Source organism: Lepidochelys kempii, chromosome 3 (genome assembly GCF_965140285.1).
Source record: "Lepidochelys kempii isolate rLepKem1 chromosome 3, rLepKem1.hap1, whole genome shotgun sequence".
Lineage (NCBI taxonomy): Eukaryota > Metazoa > Chordata > Testudines > Cheloniidae > Lepidochelys > Lepidochelys kempii.
In genome coordinates this window covers 171432040-171453650 of record NC_136382.1, presented here as the reverse complement: position 1 = coordinate 171453650, position 21611 = coordinate 171432040, and the positions used below count along the sequence as shown (strand labels likewise).

At 41.1% G+C, this 21611-nt stretch overlaps 1 long non-coding RNA gene across 2 annotated transcripts in view; it reads left to right on the top strand.

Moving 5' to 3' along the window:
- The window catches only part of LOC140908327 (uncharacterized), a 117485-nt gene that overhangs the window by 50257 nt on the left and 45617 nt on the right, over positions 1-21611 (top strand). The window contains exon 3 of one of the 2 annotated variants that reach the window (XR_012157836.1): positions 4466-4645. The exons of the other annotated variant lie outside the window; for it this stretch is intronic. This is a non-coding gene — a long non-coding RNA (uncharacterized LOC140908327). Of the gene's footprint in view, positions 1-4465; positions 4646-21611 lie in introns of those variants that run through there. 2 annotated transcript variants of the gene reach the window in all.

The following is a 21611-nucleotide window of genomic DNA, read 5'->3' as shown; positions in this document are numbered from 1 at the left end:
CATGGTACCCATGTTAATTATAGATAGATAAACATATCAAGTTGGTGCAGGAGTCAGAAATAAAAACTAGGCAATCTAGCTACCAGTCACTGGATGAAACCACTAGACTGTTTCCTCTCTACTAAGGAAACAGCATGCTACATGCTCTCCTCAGCATGCTACATTTAATTTTAAAAATCAAAACTATGTATGAGTACAAAAGTAGTATCTACGATGAACCAGTGTTAGCACAGATGGAGGCAGGGAGGGGAGACAAGAACTGCAAAATAAAGACAAGCAGAAAGTACTGCTGAGATGAGATTTTATATGCCTTAGTTTTTGTACAAAGAAAATAGTTAGTTGTAAACCCTTGACAAAATAAAGACTTATAGATATGTTCAGTCAACTATAACTGTAGTGATGCTTCCAGGCACTCTTGAATTTAAAAGCATTTTTCATTTGGGGCAGTAGTACAGGCAGGAGCACAATCATAGTTAACACCCTCAGTTCAAAAGTTCATTCCTTGTAGTGTAAGAGTAATGAATCAGCTGATGTCTCTGCATATAAATGGAATTCTCATCCATTACCATCTACCAATGACAGTTTGGCTCTTCTGCTTTCATTCATGCTGTCAAAGCTATCTGAACAGCAACAACATATGGTACCTTTTGAACACTGCAAAAACCCAAAGCCTAACTAAGGACTTGTCTACATGGGAACATCCAGGAAAATTGATCTAAATTAATTAAAGTTGTGAATACAAAGTGGAGTAGTTAAACTGCATTAAACCCCTGTGTGAACACCCTCATTTAGAATTAAGGTGTCCTTAACTCAGCTGAATTTAATTTACTTTCAAAATGACCTAAGCTAAACCAAAATGAAGGCCATCTTAATTCTCAACAACAGCATCCACATGGGGTTTTAATGTTGTTTAATGAAACCACTTCAAATTCACAGCTTTAGATAATTCAGATTCATTTTCCTGGATATCCCAATATAAACAAGTCCTAAAACACCATCCTTTTGAAAACAATTAAGGTAATCCCTTTAGGAAGTTCAGAATTGCCATACTGGATCAAACCCCAGGAGTCAGCAACCTGTGGCAAGCTGATTTTTAGTGGCACTCTGCTGCCAGCTGGGGTCCCAGCCGCCGGCCCCGCTCAGCCTGCTGCCGGCCTGGATGGATGGAACCCCAGGCCGGCAGCAGGCTGAGTGGGCCGGCGGACGGAACCCCAGACCGGCAGCAGGCCGAGTGGCTCAGCCCCCACTGCCGGTCTGGGGTTCCGTCCGCTAGCCCCTGCCAGGTGGGGTCCCGGTCGCCGGCCCCGCTGTCTGCTGCCAGTCTGGGTTTCCGTCCACCGGCTCCTGTAAATGTAAAATGTATTACTGGCACGCAAAACCTTAAATTACAGTAAATAAATGAAGACTTGACACACCATTTCTCAAAGGTTGCCCTGATCTATCCAGTCCAGTACCCTGGCTCTGGCAGTAGCTAGAACCAGAAGGTTCAGAGAAAGATGAAAGCTCTGCTGTAGGCAGGTGTGAAATAATCTGCCACCCCATATCCTGGTCTTCTTTACCAAGAAAATTTAATTTTAAACATAGAGCAGGATGGCTGTTATTTACTAAAGCTGGTCAGAAAGCAGGAAAAAATGTTATTAGTTGAATCTGTTGTGATAAACTTCAGTAGCACTCATTGAATAATATACTTGCAGAATACCATAAAAAGTATTTGGCAGACAAGCTGTTCATTGAATACTGGTGAACTTTGTTGAATATTGTATCTGCTGTATATTACTGGCCCAGCACCCTTATTCACAAACACTGTTTGTCAGCCCTTATTCACTTTAGTTCTGTCATCAGACCACCCCCCCCCCCAAAAGAGACTGTTCTTGCAATACACATTAGCAAAATAGGGAGGAAAATGGACAAAAGTGTTCAAAGTATTAGAGCCTTGAGTAATAAAACTAGAACTTTAAATGCACTTATAAATTCTCTGGAGGGAGAGGAGACAGCTCAGGCAAATCAGCCTCTTGGAATGAGAGCTGTTTGGAAGACAAAAATAATAAAATGGAGGAATGTGTTCAGGCTTCAGAACTCATCAAAAAGAAAAGGGTGGATTCTGCTCCCATAATGCAAATTGAGAACCAGGTGCAGGCTTCCAATTTGCCAATTCTTGGATTGCAAGAAAATTAGCAGAGGGGCAATTTAACAGGCTCCCTTGGGAAAAAAGGGTTGCCAGAAGCTTTGCTGCTAAATGCACCTGACTATTCCATCAGTTGGCGCTTATGGGATAACAAACAGGAAGCAGAGGCAAATGACAGAACTCTGTCAAAATGCTATTGTTCAACTTAAGAGATAAAGTGATGTTACTACAGGACACCGAAAGAGAAAACCTTGGTTCTAGTTAAACAAAAATGTATCAAGAAGAATCTAGAAGTTTACATCCCACTAACCTATAGAATTGGTAAAGAATCTCTTTTTTGACTCTGAATTAGCTGGCAAGCTGTTTGGAAGCAGAGAATTTTGTGGTGAAGCATTGTTCCATTTACTTTGCTGAAGATTATTTTGGTGTCTTGGTGGGTGTAAGGTAGAGAAATGCTGAGAAATTTCTACTGAGTAACTTAAAGGCAACAAATTTAAAACTGATGAGAATTTTTGTACAACATTAATTCACTCGTGGAACTCACTGTAATAAGATACCTTTGAGTCCAAGAGCTTAGTCACCTTTTAGGGACATTTATAAAACACAGGATAAAAATGTATAATGGATAGAAACCCTCCTAGTAAGACAACCACTAACAGAGGAGGGTTGGGGAAAAAGTGTCTTTGTCAGGATGTTATTCCTAAATTGTTCATTATGTTTGTTTTGTGCCTTCCTCTGGTACTGGCCAATGTTGCGGGCAGGATGGCAGACTAGATGGACCATTTGTCTGATCTAGTATGGCAAGTGTTGAGTTATTACAGAACATACAGAAAGCCATTATTGGTTTTATACACTGTTCTTTTATCTTTATCTTATTTTGCACTTATATCTGCACCTCTCTTTCCTGGTATCTGAATAGAAGTGTCAAAAGTAGCAAAGCTGAGAGAACAAAACATAACCTTGAAGTGCAGAAACTTCTGAATAACTCTAAAGGTATGGAGCAATTTAAGGCCACTGTTCAGCACAGTATTTAAGTACGAAGTCATTAGGACTTTAGAATAGAAAACAATAGGAATATTCATGGGCTTTATTTAAGTTAAGCAGGTTCTTCGGTGTTTTGCTCAGTTGGAGTCTGCTTTCCTTCAAGAGTCATTTAGCAAGCAATCTGCAACATGGTTAATTTAACAAATTTTACCTCTTTACTGTTCATGGAATATCAGATTGCAATTTTCACAAATTTCTTTATCTGAGTGCCTCACAATCTTTAATGCATTTATCCTCACAACACTGTTGTGGGGCACAAAAGTGCTATTGCCCCTTCAGAAAATGGAGAACAGAAGAACAGATATTTTAAGGTCCACATCTTCATTTAGGTGTTTAATTCCCACTGAAGTCAATAGGAGATAAGGGTGTTTAGGAGCCTATCTTCCATTGACTTCAATGGGAATTGAACATCTAAATACTCTTGAAGATCTGGGCCTATGTGACTCACCCAAGGTCACACAGGCATTCTGATGCAGAGGAGAGAATTCAATCCAGATTTCTTCATTCGTAACTACGGGACCATCCCCTACCATACTTCCTCACTTTCAAAGGGCTGGAAGTTATTTGACACAATTTTTGTGAGTTTGTTTAATTTGAGCTATGTTGCTTAGTTGTGATTGGTCACATTAGTAACATGATACTGTTTCTTTTCCCTGATTGGATGAGCATTACTCTTTTATAATCAAGTTTTTGATGTGAATGCTGTGACCCTAAGGGCCCCTCAATGTCAACCAGTAAAGGGGATGACAAGAATATCCTGAGTCTGGTTCACCGAAGAATATCATGTGACTTCTTAAATGAAAGTCAGGGTCATGATTCTCATTAATATTGTTGTGAAATGTATGTACAGATACTCTATAAAGTATATATACACTGTATATATGTACACTGTACACTGTTCCCTTGGGGATAAGAGACCTGATATTATGCTGAGTGCTCAGTTGAGAAGGAGCAGGACACTACAGGGAATATTTCAAAGGGGTCTAGGGACTGGGGTACATCTATCATTAACCTGCAAGGCAAGGGCCAGCAGAGCTCAGAGGAGATTGTTTGGGTGGCTAACAGACTGGAGGCACCAGCAAGCTGACACCCAGTGAAGCACATGTAAGTCTCTCTTTCATTGAGGCAGGGGTAACAAGGGGACTCTCAGTCCTGGGCACTCAAAGAGCCCTCACGAGTGAGGCCAACTGAGACTAGGGCTCTTTTATGCTGAACGCTGTGCATGGACATAGAACCAATTATTATGGAACAGTCAGTAGGCTGAAGAACCTAAGTATTATTATTTCCATTTTACAGATGGGGAACTGAAGAACAAATAGACCAAGTGGTTTGCACATGCTCATACATGAAGTCTGTTGCAGAGCCACAAACTGATCCCATACCTCCTGAGGACTAGTCCAATGCCTTAAGAACAAGGCCACCCTTCTTTCCAGCTATTGGACAACTCCCTGTTGGGATTTGGTATGACGTTGCATTGCCTCCACAACAGTTCCAGGAGGCACTGTGCTCACAAATAGAGATGCTGGGCTTTAGCCCTGCTGAAAATTTACCTTAACTTCCTCAGTCCCTTAACTTCATTATTATAATCATAATAAAACTTATTTACCTGCATGGGTGTTGGCAAGTTAAGGTTGTTATTGGATTACATAAAGCAGTATATAAGTGCTTGTAAGATTAGTGCTGAACTGAGTGACTGAAAATAACAGCTTCTATATCAGTATCTCAATTGCATCAATCAAGGTAATTTCTATTTCCATGACTGTTTGGGAATAGACTGTAAAATACTAATTAAAGAATTTCCCTCAGCACAAAGCTGAACTATGCTTAAATTTAAAAGACTGAGGTGGATGGAAGAATGTTATTCCTGCAAATAGCTCTAGGATACAATAAAAATAAGTAAGACAGGGCAAAACCATTCCAGCTCCAAATACATTATCTGATTGAAGACTGCGGGGGGGGGGGGGGGGAAGAGAAGGGAGAGGGGGACAGGAAAAAGGTGAACTAAAGATAAAGGTTCTCAGATCCAAAGAGTTACATTTACATGGCTAGCTGCAGTTCTGACCCATTATTGGTCTCTGAGTGCACCCTCTCAAGAATCAGGCCATGTGCCTTTACCTCTTCTGAGTGGAATCCTGCAGTTCTCCCACTCTTAGACCAGGCTACTGTACCCTGTAGATCAACAGCGCTTACCCTGCAGGTCTGACTGAGTTTGGTACCTGTAGTTCTCTTTGGGAGCCTGTGATCAGTGGATTACAATTACCCAAAACAGTCTTCTTAAAACGAAAGTATTGTTTATTTAGCCAACAAAGGATCTAAGAGAAAGGGGGATTTTTAAAACAATGAAAATTCTACATGTATGTCTATCCTACCTTGATTTCAACCATCCTCCTGGTAGGTCTCACTTCCCCCGACCTCCACACAGAATGCATTGGCTTCTCAGTCTCAAAATCTTGTCTCTCTTCTTGTGTGAGAGAGAGAGTGTCTCTCTTTAAACTCCGAGTCTTCTGATTCTCCCACTGCCTCCCCCACACCACAACTTCACAGGGACAGAGACACATCTGGCGAAGTCTATCGGAAAAGACAGGGCTTCAGAGTGAATGGCTCTTGCATTTTCTTGTAACAAGGAGTTTGAGGGATATCTTATCTTATCTGGAGTCATTGTATGGCCTTCATGTTTGTTTCCAACAGTCTGCTATTAAATTAAACCAATACAGTCACACAGTAAATATCACAACAGCAGTCAGGATATAGTATTCATCATTTACTGCAGGCAGCTCCAAATGCATCACACAGAGTACTGTAGAACTCTTCAGTAAATAGCAGTCTGATGCTAAGCTGGTGTAAATCAGCATAACTCCCCTGACTCCCATTGCTGTGTGTGGAGCTATGGCCCAGCCCCACATAGTTTGCAAGAAATGAAGGTTTTAAGCATGGCTTAAAAATGTTAGAAATAAATTCTTCCTCTATCAAAGCTTAGATTTGTACATTATGTTACCACAATAGGATAAGAAAGGTGATGTATGATTTAGCAAGTGGGAATAAGGAGTTTGAATTTGAGGGTGAATTTGGGGGTAAAAGACAGGAAATCACTGCAGAGCAATATGACTTTAACAGCAGCATTTTGGACAGACTAGAGAAAAGGGAATGGCAGTGAAGCCAGAGAGAAGTTGCAGGGCTAGATTTTCCCCATGGAGGTTTGAGGTCTGAAAGAATCACTGACCTAAACCCTGTAGAGATTCTGATCAAACACCACCCCCTGCACATTCCTCCCAGTTTCCCCAGAAATGGCACCATGGCCAGCCCAGATGCTACATTGCTGTTGGATTCTGTCCATTGCTCTCTGAGCCCACTAACTGGAGTTCCAGATCAAAAGCTAATGCCGCACCATTAGCTAATTCCTTATATTTATACGTGGTTTAAAGGTTGTACGGTAGAAGTCACATGTCCCACAGAGGAAGTGTTCCCTGACTTTTCCCCCTGCTCCTTAGCGCTCCCTCTTTCCCTGAACAGGTGGATGGGTTGCATAGATATTTTGTAGAGGAACTGGCAACAGGGATTGCGATAGGGAGAGGGGAACAATTTGCATCACCAGCTTTCCCCCTGTATCTTTTCCACTGATTTAGTCCTCTTCTTAACACTGGTTTCAGAGTAACAGCCGTGTTAGTCTATATTCACAAAAAGAAAAGGAGTACTTTTGGCACCTTAGAGACTAACCAATTTATTTGAGCACGAAAGCTCATGCTCAAATAAATTGGTTAGTCTCTAAGGTGCCACAAGTACTCCTTTTCTTCTTAACACTGTTCATGGAAGTTGGGGACTATTTGTAATGTCAGGATACTGAAGCAGCGGAATAGAACACCTGAGACCAAAATGCAGGCCATACTTACAGGATGGGGGACTCTATGCAGGGAAGCAGTGACTCTGAAAAAGATGTGGGGGTTGTAGTGGATAATAAGATGAACATGAGCTCCCAATGTGATGCTGTGGCCAAAGAGATAATATGATCCTGGGGTACATGAACAGGGGAATCTCGACTAGGAGTAGAGAGGTTATTTTTCCTCTATATTTGGTACTGGTGTGACTGCTGCTGTAATACTGTTTGCACAATTGAAGAAGGATGTTAAATTGGAGAGGATTCAGAACTTAGGTATGAAAATGATTAAAAGGATTAGAAAACATGCCTTATAGTGACAGGTTCAAGAAGCTCAATCTATTTAGCTTAACAAAGACAAGGTTAAGGGGTGAATTGATTACAGTCAATAAGTATCTACATGGGAAACAAATATTTAATAATGGGTTCTTCAATCTAACAGAGGAAGGTATAACACAATCCAATGGCTGGAAGTTGAGGCTAGACAAATTCAGACCACAAATAAGATATAAATGTTTACCAGTGAGGGTAAATAATAGGGCTGTCAAGTGATTAAAAAAACTGATCGTGATTAATCGCAGTGTTAAGCAATAATAGAATACCATTTATTTAAATATTTTTGGATGTTTTCTACATTTTCAAATATATTGATTTCAATTACAACACAGAATACAAAGTGTACAGTGCTCACTTTATAATTATTTTTATTACAAGTATTTGCACTGTATAAAAACAAGAAATAATATTTTTCAATTCACCTAATACAAGTACTGTAGTGCGGTCTCTTTATCATGAAGGTTGAACTTACAAATGTTAAATTATGTATAAAACATGCATTCAAAAATAAAACAATGTAAAATTTTACAGCCTGCAAGTCTGCTCAGTCCTACGTCTTGTTCAGCCAATCGCTCAGACAAAGAAGTTCATTTACATTTGCAGGAGATAATGCTGCCCACTTCTTGTTTACAACATCACCTGAAAGTGAATACAGGCGTTCTCATAGCACTGTTGTAGCCGACATCACAAGATATTTACGACCCAGATGTGCTAAAGATTCATATGTCCCTTCATGCTTCAACCACCATTCCAGGGGACATGTGTCCATGCTGATGATGGGTTCTATTCGATAACAATCCAAAGCAGTGTGGACTGATGCATGTTTATTTTCATTATCTGAGTCAGAAGCCACCAGCAAAAGGTTGATTTTCTTTTTTGGTTGTTCAGGTTCTGTAGTTTCCACATTGGAGTGTTGCTCTTTTAAGTCTTCTGGAAGCATGCTCCACACCTCGTCCCTCTCAGATTTTGGAAGGCACTTCAGATTCTTAAACCTTGGGTCAAGTGCTGTAGCTCTCTTTAGAAATCTCACATTGGTACCTTCTTTGCATTTTGTCAAATCTGCAGTGAAAGTGTTCTTAAAATGAATAACATGTGCTGGGTCATTTTCCAAGACTGCTATAACATGAAATATATGGCAGAATGCGGATAAAACAGAGCAGGGGTCATACAATTCTCCCAGCAGCATTATTTCCTGTAAATGTAAACATTATCTCCTGTAAATGTGAACAAACTTGTTTGCCTTAGCGATTGGCTGAACAAGAAATAGGACTGAGTGGACTTGTAGACTCTGAAGTTTTACATTGTTTTGTTTTTGAGTGCAGTTATGTAACAAAAACAAATCTACATTTGTAAGTTGCACTTTCATGACAAAGAGATTTCACTACAGTACTTGTGTGCGGTGAATTGAAAAATACTATTTCTTTTGTTTATCATTTTTTACAGTGCAAATATTTATAATTAATATACACTTTGATTTCAATTACAACACAAAATACAATATATATGAAAAGTAGAAAAGCATCCGAATTATTTAATAAATTTCAATTGGTATTCTATTGTTTAACAGTGCAGTTAAAACTGTGATTAATTGCGATTAATTTTGTTAATCATAATTAATTTTTTTGAGTTAATCACATGAGTTAACTGCGATTAATCAACAGCCCTACTAAATAACCATTGGAACAATTTACCATGGGTCATAGTGGATTCTCCATCACTGACAATTTTTAAATCAAGATTGGATATTTTTCTAAAAGATCTGCTCTAGGAATTCTTTTGAGGGAAGTTTGATGGCCTGTGTCATACAGAGGTCAGACTAGATGATCACAATGGCCACTACTGGCCCTGGAAGCCATAAAAAGAGTTTACATTAACAACTGGATTTCACCTTTAACACAGGGCAATGGCAAGTAAAGCTATAAATGGAGCTGATTTACTGTAGCTGAAAACACCACAATTACTATAATTGCACAGCCATTTATAAGCTATTAGGGCTATCCTTTGCCACTGCAGCAGTTTCAGAATGTATTAAGTTTTATCTACTCTGGGTATCAGTTGTATTATCCATAAAAGTTCATGATAGTTCTAAGTGATAATGAAGACCACCACAAGAGAACACTGTCCCAGTTAAGGGCAACTATAGCATATTACCCCTCTATGGTCCACCCAGGGGCCCCATTATTAGGTTCTGGTTCCCCAGCCATCACATCTCTAGGATATAGACCTTCGTCTCTCTCCCTTCTGACCAGGGTATTTCCAAGCTATATAGTTTCCTGCCTACACTGTGAAATCCCCAGCAAGTCAATTCTCCTCAGAGGCTATAAACAGCATAATTGCCCACAGTTAAGTTACTACCCAGCTCTTTCTAACCAAGTACATTTATTCATGGCAGAGGAAACATTAAAAACAATAAAAGAACCCACACACATGCTAATAAGCTTACTAGAGATCACCCCCTTCTTCCAACAAGAGCCCTGGCAGGTGAACAGTCCTTCGAACCCCACATAGGGGTTTTTGTGTGGTCACATGTTCATAACAGTGGTTAGTTCAGAGCATGCACACCCAGGAATTTGTAATGTTCTCCTTAATACAGTGTGGGTTTTTGACCCTTAGAAACCATGACTAAGTAATCAGACAATGGTTTCTCCTCAAGGCACAGCTTCAAAAGGTTGGATCTGGAGTTGAGGAAATTTTGTGTTCCTTCTTTCCCCCTCATCCCTGGTATTTCCTAGGAAACCCATTTAACTTAAAAAGTTCACAATGTTTCAAATAGTCCTTTGAAGCTCATACCACTTCCCAGGGTTTACATTAGTCAGATCTCCTCCCTAGAGCTATTACATATAATCCCATAATAGTAATATGTAAACCTTTGCATTTTTAACACAATGATCTCCTAAAATACTTAAATTTAATTCAGTAAGGGTTGTTCTGGGTATTGCAGAAAATTGCCATGTCTGTCACTGTAGTAAGAAGAGGACCTGAAACATAAGGCCTTGTATCAGAGGCCTGGTATGAGGCCTGAGGCCTGGGCTAAAGTAATGGTCAAAACTTGCTAATATAAAGCAAATTTAAGTTGTGAGCAAGAGAAGGCCCTGCTCACAGAATCTGGCAAGAACAGCGCTGATATTGCAGAAACACACATTCCTAAGTAGTGCTAGGCATAAGAATATACGCGCAAACACATTCCAGAAAGGTGGTACTAGTATACCTCCATACCAACACATTCCCCAAAGATAAAAGAATCATATTGATCCATTCTGAAGATAAGGTCAGGATGACAGCATGATGGATAGAAATGTTTTGATCGAACCATCAGGTAATGGGTGGTGGTTAGCCACGTCAGAGGGTGACACCTAAGTACATCAGAGGGGTGATATGTAATTTGTTTGTATCTGTGTATAAAGTTGTATCTCAGAAGCAATGTCTTTGTCCAACCGAGGGCACAATAGAAAGTCCCACCACTGACTGAGCTGCGTCTATTGTCGCGGGCATATGTGTTAGCATACCTGTAACCATTGAGCGGGGGCATTAGCACCGTGCTTCGTCGGCAATAAACCTGACCAAGTGCCTTTGCACCTTAACGGATTTTGTGGTCATTGAGCTGCCTCTTCCTCACAACTTAACTTTGCTTTATATTAGCAAGTTTTGACCATTACTTTAGCCCAGGCCTCAGGCCTCATAGCAGGCCTCTGATATAAAGCCTTATGTTTCAGGCCCTCTTCTTACTACAGTCACAAACACCTTGGAGAATTTTCATTCAAATACTGGCCCAGTGCTAATGAATGAATGTGAGGACTCTTATCTTGTGTTTCTCTCAGATATAGATGATACTGGTAATAATATAACCCACCATCATTAAAAAGTTCCCATTAGCAGATTCTCTCCTCTCTCTCATTCTGGAATAAAACTACTTTCACCTTGACTCCAAATATCAGAGCATGTTCTAATTACTCCCTTTATTAATTATTATTAATAAATCTCTTATGTTTTCCTTATGTAACCCACTATGGTTCAATGTGTAGTATGTGTCCCCTTCTATTGGCTGATCCAAGGGACAAGAACTTACAATTCCTACCAGTTAACTCCATTAACTCAGATGGTAGAGGCCCATGCCATTGGCACTGAATGCCAGAGTTACAGCTCCAAGGCCCAGATGAACAAAAGGAATTAGGTGTTGTGATGCTGAGCATCAGCAAACAGCTTTTAGGCTCATAGAAAAAAAAATCTCACAGGAACATGCTGCAATTCACAAAGCCTGAGTTAGGTGCCTAGGGTTCCTATATATATGCTTAGGGTATGTCTACACAGCAACTAGATACCTGCGGCTGGCCTGTGCCAGCCAACTTGGGCTTGTGGGGCTGTTTTGTTGCTGTGTAGATTTCTGGGCTTGGACTGGAGCCCATGCTCTGGGACCCTCTTTTGAGTTAGGTACCAAACACATTTTCTGTGACAAGGAGGAGGAGCAGCAGACCGTGGTTAGTGTACTTACCTGGGATGTAGGAGATCCATAGAGTCAGTTTCATGTTTGCTCTCTCTCTGGTCCAAATGACTCTAAGCTATTCCACTGGGTGGCAGTGAGGGGGGAGTGGAAAAAAAAGAGCACATGCACGATAATGACTCTATAGCCTGGTGGTTAGAGCACCTCCCTGGGTGGTGGGAGACCCAGAAGCCAGTCCCATTGCTCTAATTTTTTATCCACCTTGGACCTGTTTCAACAGAACAGACTGAGGAAACTCCATCTCAAAATATCCCATAGCCCAGTGGCTCAGGCACTCACCTGAGAGGTGGCAGAGGCCTGTTCAAATACCTTTTTCCCCTGATGGGCAGCTTGAACCAGGGTACTCCTACATCTCAGCTGAATACCCTAACCCCTAGGCTAAAAGTTATGAGGGTGCTCCTCCTCTCCTCCAGCCCCCCTCCCCTGCTGTTTTATGTGAACTCAACTGAGAGGCCTAATCTGGTGGGCAGCCTCTGAGCACATCCACTGGATCAGGCCCTGCACACGACTTCAGCAGTTGAACACCTAAGTTCCCCTAGTTTGTGAATTGCTTTGGGGCTTAGGCAGGACATAGACATACAGACACTTAGGCTGAGCATGCACACATGTGGCCTTACAAGCAGAAACATAGGCATCTAGAAAACATTTTACTGCAAAAACTTGGGTGGCAAATGAGTTTAGGCACCTACAGTATATAGGAGTTTTCTGAACTGCAATGGAGCCTAAATCTGGAATTTACATGCCTAAACACTTGTGAATCTAGCTCTAAGCATAATTAGTGGTGAGCTTCCCCCACACTTACCTGCAAATTTGCCTTAAAACTCAACTGGAAAGATCTTCTCCAGGGTGACAGAGTAGCTCAGAGTCATATCTATTTTATGTTTGGCTCCTTTGTTAAGACTACCAATAAGAGTGGTGTCAATCAGTGCCAGCTACGAAGGTGGTTTTCGTTATGTGGACAGTTAAGATTACTCATACAAGCAGAACAAGTCATCATATGGTGTTGCTGTTGGGTTATATTTGAACTGTAGATGTCTGAGTCCAGTTACCAACCTCCTAGACCATCTAGACCAGGGCTAGTCAATTATTTTTTGTCAAAGTCCTAATTTCTTGGTCAAGATATAGTCAAGGTCCAGACTAGAGAAATATTTTCACACCTCAATAATACAGCCCTACTCAATAACAACAATGATATTAATAATAAGTAAGCAAAAAGATTTCACGGTCCATTCAAAAACATCTGGCAGTCCAGATTTAGCTCATTGTCCACTTATTGACTACTTGTGATCTAGACTCCTTTGTATGGGCCTTTTGAAAACTACATAAATCTCATCAAACCTGAAAATACACTAAAATGAAATTTAGAGGCCAATTCAAATCTGAGAAAGCACAGGAAGTTTACAGTTTTTATTTATTTCCTTTTAATGGCATGACATCCACCTCTTGCAAATGCCCCTTCTGGTCAGGTGTGTCTGCAGTCTTTAAATAGTCTCAGCCCTGGTATCAGGGTGTACCCGAAGGGTTTCCTCCTTGGAGACAACAGTTTCATCCTCTCTGGGCCCTTCTGGTCCCAGCTCTTCCGCTGGGCCACTAAGTAGTTCAGATCCCCTTCTAGGGGTTTATTTCTGCCCAATTTTAGGCCACTTCCCCAGTGGGCTATGGGGGGCACCTGGGCCGACCCGCCACTCCAGGTCCTAGCCCAGGGCCCCTAACAACTGCAGCCATACACCACTGTATCCCTTTAACAAAACTGCTTTTAGTTCCCTGGACCACTTCCCCATGGCCCCAGCCTTCACCAAAGCTTCACCTTACCTCTGGGCTCTTTTACAGGGGGTCCCCGGTATATGTCTCCCCCTTATCTGTCCTTTCACATATTCATTGCTCATCCGTAGGGGAACATGTTCCGATTCACGTCGGTCCCGATCCGCATATCTGTCATTTCATCTTTTCTAGGGGGGCTTCCCCCGGCATTCAGGAGGCGCTGGGAGGGAGGGGGAGGAGAGGAGCCAGGGCGCGTTTGGAAGAGCGGGTGGAACTGCCCGGGAAGAGGCAGAGCGGGGGGGGGCAGGAAGAATCAGGACCATTATTTCTTATGGGGAAAAAGTCCCTGATATCCATTGTTTCAGTATCCATCTCCCCTTTTCGGGAATGCAACCCCGATGTATGCCAGGGACCCCCCCCCTGTATGTTCAGGACCAGCAGCCAGCCAGGAGCTCTTCCTCATTTCCCCAAACCCTACTGGCACTGAACTGTCCATGGTGCTGCAGTTCCCTTTGGCCAGCCAGGAGCACAAATTGAACTCCTCTGGTTCCTGCAAGGAACTGACTGTTCTGAATTGCAGCTCCCTTTGTATGGGCCTGCAACCCTCTGATTGGCTGCTTCCTGTAGCCTTTCCCTGATTGGATGCCTCATACACAGTCTCTCTAGGCTGTTTAGAAGACTTCTCTACTGCTCTTTTTCTGTGATAGGTGTGATAGGACCTGAGGACTCTGGACCTAGTCAACCCCATCACATCTCCAATCTATTTTAATTAGTCCTTATTCGCAAACTGGTACCAAGGTATTTGAGAACATACAGTGGTATGAAAATCATTCACTATATGTTCTGAAATACTTTGGCATTGCAAAGCAAATCTTTACCTCCTTCCTTAGGCAAAACTCTCATTGACTACAATGAGAATTTTGCCTGAGTAAACATTGAGGATTTAACCCACGGGGACTAGTAAAATCTGGATTTCTCTTCATTTTTGAATTTGTCAGCCCCTCAAAATACTTTGGAAGATTTTTTTATTTAATACATTTACCTCTGGACACTATAGTACATGCTCTGAAGCAGAATGTTTTGTATGAAGAGCAAATAAATATTTACAGTCACCATTCAAATCAAGTGCTCTCATTCACCTTAATGACGTGGTTCTATTTATTTAAACTAGTCATACATTGTTCCATGAATAAGCCATACATTCCATTTTAGTTGCAATTGCTAAACACTAGAAACTATTGAAGTACAATACTTGTGAATAATACTGTCTTCTCATAGCAGCAATACAAAACACTATAATTTATACCAAGAGTGGTTTGTTTGTTCTTTAAATAGGTTTAGGAGGTTTTAAAACCCAAGGCTGTAAAACAATATTATCCTAAGGTGATTAATGATAATCAGAGATAATACTGTTTTGTACACATAATTTATATTAAAAATTTTCTTGTCTTGATGTAAGCATAGTTTAATGAGAAATCAGTTTCCCTGCATATTATTGTGTGGGGAGGGTGCACTGTATAAAGCTACTTTTAAATACACTGTCACAGGAGGTCAAAATTACTTTTAAATATCCACTTTTGCTTTTTACATTTGAATGTTTTCCATTTCAACAAGCAGAGCAAGTGAAAACATTGCTTTCTATAGAAAACAACTGATTCTTTGCAATGGTAGGCAGTACTGAACCTTTGTATTTTATAGAGAGCTCAGTCTATCATCATGACAGCCATCACATTCTTCTTAATTACTTTTGTGTTTTATGACATTTGAATAATCCCTCCCAACCTCCTCTTCTATTTACAACACCAGTCCAAATGACCCACATACTGTGCAATCATTTCTCCATCGTTAATTAATCTGATTGCTGCCATTATGTAGAGACCATTATTTATGCCCTATAATAAGTGTAATCATCGAGCAAATTCTAATTTATTTTGTTTCCTGTGACAGACTGTACCCTTATAGTCACCACTTTTACAAGACTATGATACATTTTCTATAAAGTACGCCTTTTGAGGTATCATTTGAAAACTCATAATTTACTGAACATTATTGTCCTGGTAAAATGTATATAGCAACATTGTATGTATAGTTATAAGACTCAATCATATGACATTGCTGAGACTTGCTCCAAGTTTAGAAAAGCAGCCCAAACTAGTTATTCAGAGACAAAAGGTTAGCCATCACCTCAGCCACGTGTCAACAAAATCAACTGGACCGTCACCGGGGTAAGCAGCAATTCTTTGGCATGAAGAAAGGTGTGAGCGAGAAATTTACATCTTGGCAGAAAGACTTGCTGTCACCTGAATCCCAGCTGGAGATGATTCTCAAAGAAGAGAAATACTATAAGAAGGGAGAACAGAAGACACAAATCACCTCTCTCCCCTTATCCCTACTCACGGCATCAACAATGTTTGAAAGACAAAAGGAGAATCACTGAACTGAGGGAGGTGGTTATGATCATGTGGTGAGAAAAACCTTTTTGTTCTAAATTCACTTGGTTTGTTAAATTGGGTATTAGTTTGCATTTTACCTTTTATTTCTTTGTAACTAATTCTTACTTTTATGCCTCATTATTTGTAATCACTTAAAATCTGTCTTTCTGTAGTTAATAAACTTGTTTTATCTAAACCAGTGTGTTTGGATTGAAGTGTCTGGAACCTCCATCTGAGATAACAGGATTTGTGCATATCATTTTCCATTAATGAAATGATGAACTTTCTATGAGCCTATACTGCACAGAAGGAAAGAGCTGTGCAGTGTAAGATGCACATTTCTGAGGACAAGTCTGGGACTGAGGAATTTGCTAGTGTCACTCTACAATATAATTCAAGAGTGGCTGGCTGGAAGCACTAATATAATCTAGCTGAGAGTGATTTTTTACGTGTGAGAGGCTGTGTGTAAACAAACCAGAAGTAGTTGTTCTCACAGCAAAGCAGTGTAAAAGGCACCCCAATTGGAGAGTTGAGGGGACACAGCTGTTCAACAGATTGTACCTTGGGGAATGTCATATTTCCTTGTACACAATTCCTATTTAACATGGATCTAAGAAATCCTAATAATTTATCCATCTCAGGCTAAATCCTACATCTCTCTCATGGGACCAGTCTTATTGCTTGAAGTTCAGCCCAAGGTTTTTGTTACTCTCTGCTTATAGTTGGTTCTTATATATATTTTCTTAACAATTATTTGCATGATCCCACCAGTGTGCTAGGTGTTTTATAGACAAGAATGAAAACAAGGCACCTGATTCCTTATTGCCATGCATCTGTGCAAGGTCAGGTTAAAATAAATGGTAGCATTCTGATTGGGTAGTATTCTATACCCTGTTTGCAGAAGGTGCAAAGCAGTGGACAATTGGTTCCTGCCACAAATATACAAACTAAATGGATTTTGCATACATCTTGCTGTTTTCATGATTGTTTTGGACCCCCTCTCTCTCTTCCCCTCCCCTCCATCCCCCCAAAGTTTGCAGATTTGTACTGATAGAAAATGAGCCAAAGCCTCAGCTGGTATAAATTGGCATAGCTTCATTATTGTCAATGGAGCTATGCCAGTTACACCAGCTGAGCATCTGGTCAAATGACTGTTATCAAGATGATGTATAAGAAACGATTGACTATCCATCAGTCTGTAAGTATATAGTAGTCAGTGGCTGATGTTAAATGGGTCTTTAGTTAAATAGTTAAATGGGTCTTTGCTATTGATTTAACTCTTGTAGAAGATATGATGATTCTACATCTTGCTCAAAGTGTTTGTGCTGCACTAAAGAAAGTTTTGAAAGGATGATCTATTATTAAGATTCTTCTCATTCTCTTATTTTCCTTATGAACATCATAATTGTTTGGGTACTGTGTAATATGATGAGAATAATACTGCCATAATGAATGCGCTTTATTTTCTAGTTTACCTTTAAAAAAAATCGGTTCAAAACCTGGGGTGTGGCTAGTACAAAAGTGGAATCTCCCTGCCCTACGGGGTTTGTGACGGTGTCACTCAAAAGACAGCAATGAACTCTTCCAGCTTGCACAATAATTGACCTGTGAATTTATAGCAGGCATAATTCATTCTCTTATTTTCCTCAGTACAAGTATTTCTGTATCAATAATAAATTGCATTAAAGCAAGAGAAACTAGATGGCTCAGAGTATTGTAAGGAGAGAGCAAGCCATTTCCCCCTCATTGGGTCACTGGTTTCCAGGTCACTTACTCTCTTTGCAGGCTTTTGTGAAATGGCTTTGGTGATCTCTGTCCAGTTCCAGGTAAACATGACATCACCACAAAGGACAGTGCTCTGGGCAATCCCAGGAAAGAGGCCACAAAAGGAACTGGCCATGGAAACAGAACTACCCTCTCAGTGTGAGGCTGAAGCACATTGTGGGAGCAGCTTGGAGAAGCTTTCACTGCAGCTGCCTATGCTATACTTGTTCTACGAGTATACAGAGAAGAGCTCAGTCTCCTGCATTGCCAAATGCTACTGACAAACCATTAAAAAAATAAACCCAACATATAGATCAGGGGTTCTCAAACTGGGGGTCGGGATGCCTCAGGGGGTCGCAAGGTTATTACATGGGGGGTCACGAGCTGTCAACCTCCACCCCAATCCTGCTTTGCCTCCAGCATTTATAATGGTGTTAAATATATAAAAAAGTGTTTTTTTAATTTATAAGGCGGGGGAGGGGCGGTTGCACTCAGAGGCTTGCTGTGTGAAAGGGGTCACCAGTACAAAAGTTTGAGAACCCAACATATAGATGATAAGTGCCCGGTTTTTTCTTTGACATCATCTCACATCTAATGGGCCACTTAGCCCTGCATTTTGATGGAATCCCATCTCTTAAGAGAAAGTGTTACGGACATAATTTCATTCCTTTTACTCTTTCCTTGGAATCTGTTTCCCTAAAGAGAGCTCTCTGAACTAGAGCCCTTTTCTAGTTTGTTAATTGAGCAGTTCTTATCACCCACAGACCATGATTGATTACGCTGCCAGGACTCTATTACTATCAAACAGCAGTAATTAAGAGCTTAGAATATATAAAACACTTCCTAAAGTGTTTTCTCCACCTTCCTCCCCCTTCTCTATCCAAATATTTTCTTAACTGTTGCCCAGGAATATAAAGATTCTCCACTCATCTTAGCTAATGAGCCCACAATATGATTCTATTCCTCTTGTAGCTTTTAAATAATTTCTGCTGTCATTTTATTTTTCCTTGTAATTACCCAGAGAATGCAGCTCGCTATATATAGTTAGAGCTATGCAAATCTTTTACAACTAAATCCAAAGCCAGGTGAAACCTCTCTAGTTATGGATTTCATTGCAACATCCCAAAACTCAGCCTAAAATGTTGCTGAGGTTTGCAACCCTTTCCCAGAAAGGCTGCATTGCACTGGTGGTTTGAGCATAGAACTGGGCACCAAAAACTCCAAAACTCTACTGCCAGCTCTGCCAATGACTGGCTGTTTAGCTTCAGGCAACTCACTCCACCACTCGGTGCTTCAGTTTTCCTCCTGTAAAATGGGGATAAAAGTGCCTCTGTCACGCACAGAGATGTGGATCAATCAGTGTGTCATTCACTCCTGCTGGGAGATGCATTCCCTCTTCCACTCACAGAAGGGGCCAGGCTGTGCTTCAACCGTTGCGCACTCTTGGGCGCTGTGCCAAGGGACAGCAAGTGTGATTTTCCACTGGGTGCTCCATGCAAACTTCAGATGAAATGAATTGGTGAAAAATGGGGTGCATCAATTTGCACAAAAGATCTTCCCAATCGCTGCCCACCTCTGCTAAATACACCAAAGCTCTGCTTGGAGTCTCTGGCTTCCTTCAGGCTCCAGTCTCAAAGAGAAATTTACTGGAGTGAGAATCCACATGAGCTGAAACGGCTGTTCCTCACCCAGCTGTACTCCGAATTCTGACAATACTTTGGTCCTGAAGTTTTCCTTTTCGTACTGCTCATGGACTGAAATTCTGCCTTACCCTAGGCAGCTGTCATCCTGACTCCATGCTCACTGAGCCCAGAGCAAAGCACATGAAACTGACTGCCTTCCTACCACGCCAGATAAAACACATTCTTTCGAAACCATTCACGTTACATGGACATCATAGAGGGTTTGTCACAGTGATATTTCTACCACTCTGCAAGAAATAAGAAAGTGGTTTGATGTTCCTACTCTGAATACATATACTGCAGCATCATAACAGCTAGGATACTGTTTTCTGATAGAAGTTTATACTAGCAGATCCCAATGAGGCCTCAAAAGCAACAGATCTTTAGAACCGTCTCATATCATCACCCATTTCTTTCCTGCTTATAGTCAGTCACAGCATTTTACCCCTCTTATGTGAATATTTTTCTATCCTGTTGCTGTAGCCCAGTACTGCCGTACTGCATCAGACACTCCACATGGATTATGTGAACTAAAATGTATTAGACAGTTACCAGCAAGTCACAGAAATTAGAAGAGAAAGAGATTTTGAAGGTTACCACCATCATCCCTTGTTCCCTACAGTGCATACTCTGTGGAGTCCAATTTTAGATGACTAGCGAGCTGCCCTCTTGCCTCTTCTGAACAGTAGGATGTTTACCTTTGGCTTTTCACAGTACTGTATTGTTGCAATTTTATGCATCTTTTAACATTTTACATGGCAGATCACCAGGATTTATGGAGTCTTTCCACACCACAGTGAGTCACTGACCCACCCCCAGGAGATATGACCCAACTGAACTTAATGGTGAAGAAGACTGCCTGTCTACAACCTGAAGTGGAGAAAGGGTTCTAGTTAGCCCCTGAAGTTTTACACCAGATGCTGGAGAAGGATATCAGACTGGGCCTCCCTACCCTTAAGAAGACCTGCCACTGTCGGTCAGAAGTACAAGTCAAGGCAGACGGTTGGAGGACAAGGAGGTCCTTAACGGGACTTACCAAATTTTAACAAAAACACTGAACTGCAAGAGGAGCTGATGTTTCCCTGACAGCAATAATAGCAAAATGTTTTTTTCAATTAAAATTTAAATAAGAGAAAGGAGAGAGAGATGGACTTGGAGACAGAGACTTTGCAAGCCCAGAACAAAACCAGCACATTTTAAGTTCTTAAGTGTTTTCTTGGTGCGCTCATCGCTGACTTTAATTAAATTTCTCTCAAGGCTCAGAACCTTGGAGAAAAGAGTGTGAGAGTGTGCGTTTGCTCACTGGGTGAGCTTCCCCACGCATTCACACATCTCCTGTTTTTCTCATTAGTGATTTCTCATGGTGTTGTTATTGCTCAAATCTTCTACATTGTGCTGCACCATCCACACAGTAGGGAGTGGCATGTCATAACCATTACGGGAAGCTTGATGGAGCTCCTATTTCATGTAACAAATACCTGTTCAGTCTCACTTTCCTTTTGATTCATCCACCTACAGAAAGCGGGAACCAGATTCTGTGCTGAGTTCAGCGTCGACAGAGCAGAATAGAGTATGTGGAGTGGGGGAGGGGTGTATGGCATTTGAAAGAAGTTAGTTATGGTTCCCTTATTCTCTGCCCCAGTCACAGTATGGCTTAGTGAAAAATGGTTTTGATTTACTGAGTTATGATGTCCCTTTGAAAATGGCACATTGCTGATGCACTCTATGCTTTAACAGGGGTAAAGTGTACAACTAAGGAAAACGACACTGAGCCTGCACTGGTAACTTAGCTGCATACTGGAAGTTTCAGGCAAAGGGGGGTTCCTGAGCATTTTGTAATGTGTGCTGAGTTGAGGCAAGTGATCTGCAAGCCCAGAATAACTTGTAAGGCAATAAGGTGTTAAGGGAAGGCTCCTGGGTGCTTTCTGTTCTGAGGCACCTAAGGAGCAGCATAGCTCTGAAGCTTTGCAGGAAAGGGGCTCTGTCTCACTAACCTCCTAAAGTGCACAGAAAAACAGCTATACCTTGTGACTCTACCCAGATGCCTGGGACAGCATGTTCCAGATGTGCCTTGTTCCAGGATGGTTGGCAAGCCAGT